Source organism: Crocuta crocuta, unplaced genomic scaffold (genome assembly GCF_008692635.1).
Source record: "Crocuta crocuta isolate KB4526 unplaced genomic scaffold, BGI_CrCroc_1.0 scaffold344, whole genome shotgun sequence".
In the NCBI taxonomy this organism is placed as follows: Eukaryota; Metazoa; Chordata; class Mammalia; order Carnivora; family Hyaenidae; genus Crocuta; species Crocuta crocuta.
This window is the reverse complement of record NW_027533081.1, coordinates 2,186,272-2,197,174: the sequence shown is the minus strand read 5'-3', so window position 1 is coordinate 2,197,174 and position 10,903 is coordinate 2,186,272. Positions and strand designations below refer to the sequence as shown.

Genomic DNA, 10,903 nt, shown 5'->3' with positions numbered 1-10,903 from the left:
CGCCACCGCTCAGGCCCCGCCCCCCGCCCTCTAAGCGTTCATCATTGGGCTGCGCCATTAGGGGCGGGGCAACACACCGCGATCCGGATCACCGTTGGCTGCGCGCGCTGTCGTTCGGTGTCTGCAGCCCTCCCGGAACCCCGCCCCCAGGGCTGCGCCAAGCGTCGGGGGTGTGCGGGCGTGTGGGGGTCTTATGACCTCCATGGCTTTCCCAGCTTTCCCGGCGCCCCAGCCTGGAGGACGCACTTAGGAGGTCGCTGCTGCTTGCAGCGGCCTAAAAGCATGACTTCGGCGGCCCATTAAGGTCGCGGTCTGAGCTCCAGGGGCCGTAGATCACCTACCCACGTGGTAGCCCTCCCTGGGAGCGATAGGGGGATGCCCACTTTCGGACCCACCCCTCAGGCACCCTCTACTGGCTCTGGACCTGGCCGTCCCTCCCTTTTTTTTTTTTTTATGGCCCTCAGTTTTCCAGCATCTGCCACTTTGGCCTTTGGCCTCCCTCCCTACTGCAATCATGCCACACTCAAGACAAACCCTGGACCAGGTGCTCCAGACCCACCCAGCCACTGTGGCCTTTGAGCCCACCCAAAGGCTAATCTACAGGTCCAGGCCCCAGGATGAAGAGTTGGCCCACCCTGAGCCGTAATGGGTGAGCAAGTGAGCAAGAGGGTGGTAAGGGGCACTGACTGGGGGCCCTCCCAACAGGACAGAGGCATTCCCTGGGCTCCCTGCTTTCATTGACCTCTGGGCTGAGGTCTGGAGCCTGAGTGCAGGGAAACGAGAGTGAGAGGCCCAGGAACCAGGGCCTACTCCAAAGTGGGCGCTCAGCAAACTATGACAAGGATGACAGTTATGTTAAGGATAATAACGGACACCTGGCTGGCTCACTTAGTTGGACCATGCAACTCTTGACCTCAGGGTTGTAGGTTTGAGCCCCATGTTGGGTGTAGACATTACTAAAAATAAAATATTCTGCGGTACCTGGGTGTCACAGTCAGTTGAGCATCAGACTCTTGATTTTGGCTCAGGTCATGATCTCATAGTTTCATGAGTTGGAGCTTTGCTGAGCCTGCTTGAGATTCTCACTCTCTCTTTCTGCCCCTCCCCCACTCAGGCTCTTTCTGTTTCTCTCAAAACAGACTTAAAAAAAATTAATAAATCTTTTTATTTAAAAGATAATAACAATGTGCAAAACCTGGGGTCTCAGTTCACAGCTCTCATTCCCCTTTTTTACAGATGCAAACACTGAAGATCAGTGCAGTTACCTCATTTAAGGTTTAAAAAAAAAAAAGGCAAGTATCAGTGGCTGGATTAGCTTCACAGTCCTGTGTGAAGACCTACTGTACTGATCCTGACTCAGAGCACTGATGCCTTGTGGAAAACTGGGGTTTAGAGAAGGAAAGGGCCTGGCTGGTGATCAGCAAAAGCAAGAATTGAACCCAAACCTGTCTGACACACCCAAAGGCCCATTCCACCCCACTCTCTTGCCATCTTTTCTGTGTTCCTCCTGGAACCCAAGAGAAGCCCTTTACAGACATGGAAACTGAGGACTCCTGATGTCCAAGGACTCATGGCCAGCAGGTGGCAAACCTAGCCCAATGCATGGTTCTCCTTCCCACCACCCAACAGCAGAATCCTTCTGGGCTGGTGCCAGTGATTTCCCTCTGGGCAGCCAGACCTTGCAGTCCACCCAAGAGGTGGTAGTGTTAGACAAGCAAGACTTGGGGCTTAGGCGTGTATGACCATGGCCTGGGGTACAGGGCAGCAGCTGTGTATGGCCATGGCCTGGGGTACAGGGCAGCAGCTGTGTATGACCATGCCCTGGGGTACAGGGCAGCAGCTGTGTATGACCATGCCCTGGGGTACAGGGCAGCAGCTGCAGACCAGTCTGCCCTAGACCACTGGACCACATACCTCAGAGGAGTGGGACACAGAATGGTGGTTTCGTGTTGCCAGCAAAGGGGGATGTGGTCATGCATCGGTTGTACAGAGGTTCAAATCCTGGTCTGCCATGGAAGCATATGGCTCTGGGCCAGCCCCACTTCCAGCTACACTCTCCCCATCAGGATAGAGCAGATAGAGTATGGCAGGTACTCATACTCTTTGTCACCACTGACTCCAGTCTGGACAACATTTGGTACTAGGGAGCAGATAAGACCAGATAAGATGGGTTGGGGTCGGAAGCTGAACCCTGGGGTCTCAGGGCTGCAAAGAGTACACTGTCACCCCACCTCCGATGACACACATCCTTAGGTGGGGAGCTACCTTATTTGGTCACCTTTCAGTCTCTGAACATTTGGCACTGTTGAGAAGTTCTTCCTGACCTCCAGCTGAAACCCCTTTCTCTATAGCTTTCCTCACATGTCCCAGGGATGTCCCCACAGAGCTGGCCAGCAGCTGGGTGGAGAGGTTGGGAGAGGGGGAGGAGACTGGGTTACTGGTCCCTGTGGCAGCGGTCAAGCACTTGGGGCTATCTACCCTGCTTTTGAACTGTTACTGATCCCTACCTGCAGCCTGGGTCATGGTGGGTCCACTGCCAGAGTGGCCTTGAGTCCTCTTGGCACTGACACTGTCTACTCCACTCCTCTGTATATGGCTGGTGATCCAGCTTGGGGGACAGCATTCTGGCTAGAGAGGGAGGCAGGGAGGCAGTCCTCACTTGGGCCAATTTTGGAGCATGGTTCTCCCCTTTGCTGTCTCAAAGGCCTGTCCAGCCCCTCCTGCCACTGTCAGCAAAGGCATGGTGCTGGATCACAAGCTCACTATGAGAATAGAGCTCCAGGAAGACCAGGGCCCAATACCCCTGGGGAGATCTGTAGGACAGCTGGACTAATGAACTCCACTCCTACTGGAAGGAAGAGAACCCCCAAGCTCACACAGCAGCTGGGTCAGAATGTCATCAGTGGTGCAAGCTCCATAAGACAAGAGCTACCTTGCTCATAGGGCCCCCTGTGTTCCAGAGAAGGACACTTCATTCTACTTGCCCAGAGCTACAAGCAACATCAGTATGCCAGAGTGTCAAATGGCTCTCACCTCAAGCGCCGAATTAAATTGATTGGTTGTGGCTGCCTGGCTCTAAAAGGCTGCTAGGGTAGATTTCCAATGTGCACCAGGCACCACAGGAGGGACCCAATGTTGGTACCAGTGGTGAGTTCTGGACCTACATCACTTCACTTTCTTTGTTCTGATCAAGCAACTATTATGTGAACGCTCTGGCTCCCTGATGTGGGTGGATAAGACATAAATGTCTCTCCATTAGCACTGTCATGAGCCTGTGACTCCCTGGGTGGGTGTGGGAAATATGGTGGGCTGAAAATCTGGTCATTTCAGGTGCGACCAGGGCCAGAAAGGCTTAGAACTAAACATATGCCAGAGTCAGTGGCCAAGGGGCCATCATATCATGAACCCCCTGAAATAAGCTCCAATGGGCAGCAACCCATTGGTGCCTCCTCACATCGTAAAGTTAAGAGGAGCTGGCCAAGGATCATGGTCCCATTTGTTGTCATATGCGTGCTTCGTGTCACTGCAGGGAACAGGCGGCTGCTCTCTGGCAGGAAAAGTGCAGCTTGTGCTAAACTCTATTCAGGTGGCTGTACCCCACAGTGTTCCTCCAAGACCCCGAGTAGGATGGAGAAAATGGGACACCAGGAACTGTGTGTGTGTGTGTGTGTGTGTGTGGTGGGAAGATAAGCCCTCTCCACCCCCAGGCCCTGAGCTGTGGTGACTGATGTGGGAGGTGAGGGAGGGCATTCCTGTGGCAGTCCTGCAGGGTGGGCTGAGTCAAGGTGTCCGTAGATTCTGACCTGGTGGAAGAAAACCTCAGGTTCACCGAAAGGCCCTTCCTCAGAAACACGGCTCTCCATCCTGCCTCGCTGAGTCAAGTTCAGACCCCTATCTCTGCTGTGAGAACCCCTAGGCCCTAGAGTGTGACTAGATTTGACCCAAAGCAAGTGAGAACCTTTCTGAGCTTCAGATTTCTCATATGTAAAATGGGAAGGCAGTGGAACTCTCCCTCGCGGCTTGTGCGAAGAATACAATCAGATATTGAGAGCAGGGTGCGGCGCGCAGCTCCCGGCGAACAGCAGGGGCCAGAGAATGATCCTTGCGAACTAGGGACAGTGATGGAGGCAGCTAGACTGGAAACCGGGGAAGGGGCATGGGGCCTGCCAATCCCTGATCGGGGCATACGGTCCTGGGACGTCCGGAAGGTGGCCGAGAATGGGCGGCCCCGAGGATCCGGCAGCAGCCGCAGCGGTCCCGGCAGGTGCCCGGGCCTCTGCCTCTCCAAGAAGGGGCCGGTCGTCGGCCGAGACGGACACCCCGGAAGCCCAATGGCAAGCCAGCGTCTCCCAGCGCCCGTCCAATTGACGCCGGTTGCCGGGCCGCGCTGGGTCTCCCGACCAATCGGAAAATTCGCGTTCGGATGGGGCGGGGCGGAGGGTCGCGTCGCTGGCTAGACCCGCTTTGCGCACGGGCCGCGCGAGGGGCGGGGAGGGCTGGCCCTGGGGCTGCACGCTGGGCCCAGGAGGGGTCCTCCCCCGCNAGCCCTGTGGACGCCGCGCCCCGCGCCCCGCGAGACCCGGGGACGCCCGTCTGGGGGCGGGGGCCAAGCTGCGGGGCCGCCCACGCCGCGCTCCAGGTAGGCTCCGGCCGGGGGGCGGGGTCCAGAGGTCGGGGTTCGGATTGGGACGAGGCCAGAGGTCCGGGACGGGTTCGCGACTGCGGTCTAGCAGGGGCTGGCAGCGGTCGAGATGGGGTCCTGAGCCGGGAATCGACGTCCAGCCGGGTGTAGCGGCCGGGGTAGAAGCCGGGCCCCGCCCCACCTGCACCTCTACCGCGCCGCGGTGGGCGAGACCCTGAACTACGGGGGCGGGTCCCTTTGTGCGCGGTCTCAGGGCCCTGCCGACGAGGCCAGGGCATCCCGCACCGCGCGTCCCCGCGGAGACTCAGCTGGAACCCGCAGCCTTTACTACCTTGCGAGACACCGGCGGCTTGCTGCGGGGGTCCGGTAGCCACGGAAACTTTACAGCGGCCAAAAGGGCGGCGGGGCCGGGGAACTTTCCTGGGGCGGCGCGCCACCGGAATGCGCGGGGGCACGGCGGGGCCAAGGGGATGTCCCTGCTCCCGCTGCTCCCGCCGCCTAGAGGACGAGGGAGGGGATGCCACCTGGAGTTCCTCCCTGGTGCCCTGCACGGGCCCACTTCAACCGGGGATCCCTCGTACCTGACAACCCTGAGTTTCCTCTGTGGGACACCGGGCCCCTGGCAGAGGTATGTCCTCCCCACCTGGGGTTGTACTCAGCCTGGGTTTGCTGAGGTGTCCCCCCAGGGCAGGCAGCCTGAGATCCCGAGCCTCCCCATTTTAGTCTTTAATTAAGCGTTGAGTACTTACACGCTATGTGTAACCTATGCATAACATATCACTGCAAGCATTGCTCAGGGACTTTGTTTTCCCTTTAGACCCAGGCATGCTTTGAGACATGGAAAAGTATCACCCCAACAGGGTTTCATCCTTTGGACTAGGTTCTTCATGTAACCTCAGGTGGTTACCCATCTCTCACACTCCTTTCGGTTGTCATCTGCATCACTGTGCAGGGCACACACCAAGTCAGGATTTATAAGCCCAGGGGGTTGGGAGACTAGCTAAGGCTTAGTGCCTGTGAGGGCAACCTCCTCCCATGAGGATATGCGGCAAGGGTGAACTGACAGCCTCCACCCCCTCCCTCAGCTGTGACCACTAGAGATGTGGGCCACCACCAGAGGTCTGCTGTTCCAGAGCAGGTGCTGCCTGTCCTGTGCTCACTGTATCTCTGGACTTGGGACAGTTCTGGACACAGGAGACCGTCAGAGCCCTCTAGGCAGCATACTGGGTCCATGGCCAGTAGTTCCTGAGCAGGTGCTCCAGGCCTTGAGTCTGGCCACAGCAAGTAGGGCTGTGAATCTAGAATGCATGCTTTCCCCCAGCCTTACTCTGTTCCACCACAGTACCATATCTGTCCCCTGCTCCCTCAGGTCTATGGTCCATTAGCACCTGGCATGGGGCTGGGCACAGAGCACTCACTCTGCTCAGGTGTCTAGTCCTGGCCTAGGAAGGTCACAGCCAAGCCAGCCCTGCCCTGATCTTCTTCACAGTCTTTTCTACAGACACAAATACTTGCTGACCAAGACTTTCCCAGATAAACTGGGCCAGTCCTCAGTCTTGCTAAGTTAGCCCCCCCATGCCATATTGGGGTTGCATGATGCCCCCTCCAGAGGTGGTCCCTCAGGTCTCTTTCCAGTTCCTGGGGTCTCTGCATCTCTGAGGCTCTGTACAGGCAGGGCTGTACTTCCATCCCTATTTGTGCTGCATAAAGATTCAAGGTAGATGTACTGCACTCTCTTCACCCCAGGGGGCAGGCCTGAGGGGTGTTAGCTGTAGGATCCTGCACCTTCCAGAGGAGCCAGGAGCTACATACAGCTGGGAAGCAAGGACGCTAGACTTGCTAGAGCTCTAGACAATCCCTAGCATCTGCCCTGTGACCTGGCCTAGCCTCAGCAGTGGGAGGGAGGGTGGGGTCAAACCTGTCCTGGGGGCAAGCCTTGAGGGCTGCTGGGGGCGGGGGCTGGGCACAAGGGATTTTGGGAACTCCTCAAAGGCAGCTCAATTCCGAGGAAGGCATCTGTTCTATTGCCAGCAGCTTCCATCAAGACTGTGATGCTGTCTTGGGCTCCTCAGCAGGAGACCCAAAATTCGGGAGTAATCAGAGGGGAACATAGGGTCAGGAATCCCTTAGTGGGCTCTCCTGACTGGGAAGGCTGCACATCTCAGCTTATTTCACGGATCAGGCCCTGAGCCCATGGACACCCATTTCATCCACATCTTTCCCTCCTCCCTTCCCCCACTGTGTGTCAGGCACAGGCCCTTCCCACTGCCCCAGGGGATCCTGGAGAGCCAACTGTGTCTAGCAAAGCCGCAACTAGCTGAATCCGGCCACCAGAGGGCACCAGGGACCGCCCTGGCAGGCAAGACTGGCTCCGCCCAGCCTCCCTCCTTGCTGGGACCCCTTCCCGAGGCACCTGGTGGGGAGGCCAGAGCTTCTTTCTCCAGGCTGCCTGTCCAGGGTACAAGCTGGAGAGGAGCAAGGATCCCTGGGGCGAGGCCCCTTAGTAACCCCCAGAGCCCCTCCTCACCTTTGGTGCAGGCAAGGGGGATGCAGGGACTGAATGGGGCTTGGACAAGAACAATGAAAGGCCCTGAGTGGGGCCTTCCTCAGGCCTGTGCCCTAGGGGCCTCCTTGGCTGACCCTGCCACCACCCAGGGGTCCAGGTGAGGGTTCTGAGCCAGCCAGTCAGGATGAGGCTGCACTTCTGCTTCATTTGTGAAAGAAGGTACAACAGAAGTGGATGCCTTTTCACATTGCATCCAAAGGGGCCAGGGGCCTGGAAGAGCACGTTGGTATTGGTCATGGTGGAGGATGACATGAGGCTTGAGTGCAGAGCAAGTTCCTAGGCAGACCCACCAGAACCCCACCTGGGTTCCTCAGCACCTGCCACAGCCCCGAGTTGCCTGCCCAGCCCACCCAGCCTGGACCCCATCTCTCCTCTGGATTCCATTTGTGCTCATGGAGCTGCCTCATGCCGTGGACACATGATAGGTCTGTGGCTTTGCAGGACTTGCTGCTTGGCAGTCCCTCGTGGCCTGGGCTCTTGCCCCCATCTGAGATGCAGAAGGCCTTCCCAAGACTGGTGGTAGACTGGACAGATTTTCGGGGCACCCCAGTGCGAGGAGGCCCATGGCAAGAGGAGGCCCGGGTTACTGTAGGCAGATGGAATTGCTCCACTTCTCCGGACCCTCCCCATTTGGGGATGTAACCCAATAACAGGCAGGTTTGGTGGCCCCCTCAGCCCCCAGCTCCTAGTTCAGGGGTCCTTGGCCACATGAGTGACCCCAAAGCCTGAGAGGGCCCTAAGAAGGGATTCCAAGACAGGTGCCCCCTGCGCTCTCATCACAAATCCCGTCACTGATTCTATCTTTGTATATCACATATGTCCATTCCCTTAGGGCTCTGTCCTGCCCCCACCTATGCAGTGTTCTGTGACAAGGGCACCCCAGGGACCTATGCCTTCCAAAGCTGCTACCACTCTGTATCTCCCAGACCCTCCCATTCCCCCAACCCTCCTGCAGGAAAACGTTAGTGCCCTCCCCCCAACAGCAGCCCTGCAAATGCCCTCCCACTGGTGTCTAATACTGGCTCTCCTCTGTGTTTATGGAGCTCTGAGCCTGGCCAGAGCCCCAGAGGAGGGAACATGGTCTTCTTGTGGCTGAGTATCCCTAGCTGACGTGGGGTTGCTGGGAGTAGGAAGACCTGAGTTCAAATCCTGGACCCAGTGTCCCCATCTGTAAAATAGGGTGTTGGGCACTTGGCAAGAGTAAGATGAAGGTGCATAGCCAGCACCTCGTAAAGCTCTGCACAAGGCCAGCACCGAACAGGAGGCCAGGCCTGCAGTTAGCAGGACTCAGAAAGGCACGTGGTGCTCTGTGGGACCAAACCTATGTAAACATTTAAACCAAAGACAGAAGTGTCCCAGAAATGTCACACTCCAAGCAAAGCTGCTCCCTGAGCCTCAGCCCTCAGGGTAGGAACAGTAGCTCCTCGGCTGCAGGTGGGGTGGGTACGGTGGAGGGAGAGCCTCCCTCCCAGATTGCCTTCCTAGGCACACACAAAAGTGAGTGTGCACAGTTACACACATATATGCAAACATGTTTGGCTCCCTGGCTCGGGCCATCATTCTTTCCTGCCTCTGAACCCATGTATCCTGTTCTTCCCATGATCCCACTGTGACTTAGAACCACTCCTCATGATGGAGGGGCTGCTGTGAGGCAGGGACATCCACTTTCAGGCCACGTCCACCAGGGAAGATTAGACAGAGGCTTGGAACAATCTGGGAAACACTGTAGAGCCCAGGGGAGAGAGTTTCTCTCACCCCTGACCTCCCAGGGATGGCTTTCCATTTGTGGCCCAGACCTCTGCTCCTCTCTCTACCACCCTGGTTTTGGCTTTTGGTTTTTGTTTTAAAGATTTTGGTTTTGTTTTCAAGCCCTACACTCAGCGTAAGGCTCAAACTTAGCAACTCCAAGATTAAACGTTGCATGCCTTACTGACTGAGCCAGCCAGGTGCCCCACCACCTTGTTTTCATTTTTATAACACACTCTCTGGCATCGTCCCCAGGCCTAGATACAATGACAGAGACTGTGTCTCCTGAGTCGTGGGCTGAGACAGGAAGCCCACAGGGGCTGCGGCTCTCGCATGTGAGGTACTTCTGGCTATAGCTCTGGCCCCTGGGTCCTGAGGTCTTGAATTAGGCTGCCTGCCTCACAGGGACACGTGTTCTGGGCTGGCCCCAAGGAGTATCAGGAGACGCAGGTGGCCTGCTACACAGGGCAGGAGTGGGGTCCAGGTGGGGAGAGCAGGACTAGGTAGGTGTTGGGTTCGACCTGGTGGGGCCAGTGGGGTCCTGGTGCAATTCTCCTTGCTGTGCTGTTTATCACAAGGCACACCCAGCCTTCTGGCATGGGGAGGACTTTATTATCAGTCTAGAGCTGAACAATCAGCTTTGAAGGTTAGTCAACAGCATTAGAAATGTTTACAAGGGACCATGGTAGTCCAGGTGAGTGGCGATAAGAGAATGTGCATGGATGTGTGGGTACACATTAGGAGTGCCACAGGATGACCTTGGGATCAGGGATGACAGTGCCCCGCCAAGGGTTTAGCCTCATCTAGAAGGGACTTAGCTCAATAGGTTAGCCTCACAGGGTATCCTCTGGTTTTCCTGCAGGAGGTGGAGACATCAGGATGGGCGTTGGGACATGCTAATCTCCTTTCCAGATAGGTAAGTCACCTAGGCGTGGCCTGGGGACATCCCCCCCTCTTCGCATAGGACAGCAGAGTGATGTGGTGGGCCTGGCAGGTGTTGACAGAGGGATGGACTGTGGCCTGGGGTGGTGTATGCTGCTGGTCAGCCTCACTTGGGTGGGCACAGCCCCCATGCTGGACAGAGGTGGGCATGGGGGCCTCCCAAGCTTGGACTCGTTGATGGCCTGAGTGTGGACGGCAGCCATCAGGTTGATATCTGGCTTGAGAGGTGAGCCTGCAGTGGGGTGGACCAACCAGGACATTGGCTGGATCTGATCCTCACCTACCTTGACTTGAATGCCTGCTATAGCAGTGTCTGGTATCAGCATAGCCCACCGGGCTTGGCTCTTAGCTCTGATGATCCCTGCTGCCCAGGGGGGACTAGAGCTACCAGCTGGGGACAGGCTGTCCTGTGCTGGCCCTTGTCCTTGGGGGTTATCTGTGTTTGTGGGTTCATCTGGTAGTCACTCCTCCAACAAGGCTAGGGTATAATGCCTGGGAAGTTTGGCAGAGTTGGGAGGCTGTGTGGTATCTGTGTCCCCCAGGTCCCTTTGAAGGGTTGGAAGGTATGCCCTGTTCAAACCCTGGTCTTTCAGGATTTGCTGTGGTGGCTGTGTTTACAGAGATGGCTCATAAAAATGCCTCTGGTCACTCTTGTTCCGCCATATGGGTGCCCAGTCCCCAGCCCGGCCATCTGCTCCTGCCCCCACTGGACGTTGTCTCCATGGGAGGCTTGGCCGAGACAGCCCTGTGGATTCTCAGTGGTACTGTGTATTCAGCGTGGACGGCCTGGCCCAGCCAGTGACAGGCTCAGGTGGTAGGGAGAAGACAGAGGCCACAGACCTAGGAGCCCCCAGGCCTCTTGACACCTCAGTGTTCTATGCCAGGGGCTGTAGAACAGGAAGGGACAGGACCTGGCTCCTTCTTCCCGGTTCCACATGATCGTGGGTGTGGGAAGCTGCCACCTGGTGTACCACCTGGGCGGATCAAGGACAAGCCAAGCATCTCAG

At 57.1% G+C, this 10,903-nt stretch overlaps 1 protein-coding gene across 2 annotated transcripts in view; it reads left to right on the top strand.

Moving 5' to 3' along the window:
- Positions 1 to 4,554: 4,554 nt before the first annotated feature.
- Positions 4,555 to 10,903, top strand: part of ARVCF (ARVCF delta catenin family member) — a 51,406-nt gene continuing 45,057 nt past the window's right edge. For both annotated transcript variants that reach the window (XM_077745832.1, XM_077745831.1), the window contains exons 1-2: positions 4,555 to 4,639; positions 9,817 to 9,870. The gene's annotated coding sequence lies outside the window, so the exon portion shown is untranslated. The remainder of the gene's footprint in view (positions 4,640 to 9,816; positions 9,871 to 10,903) is intronic.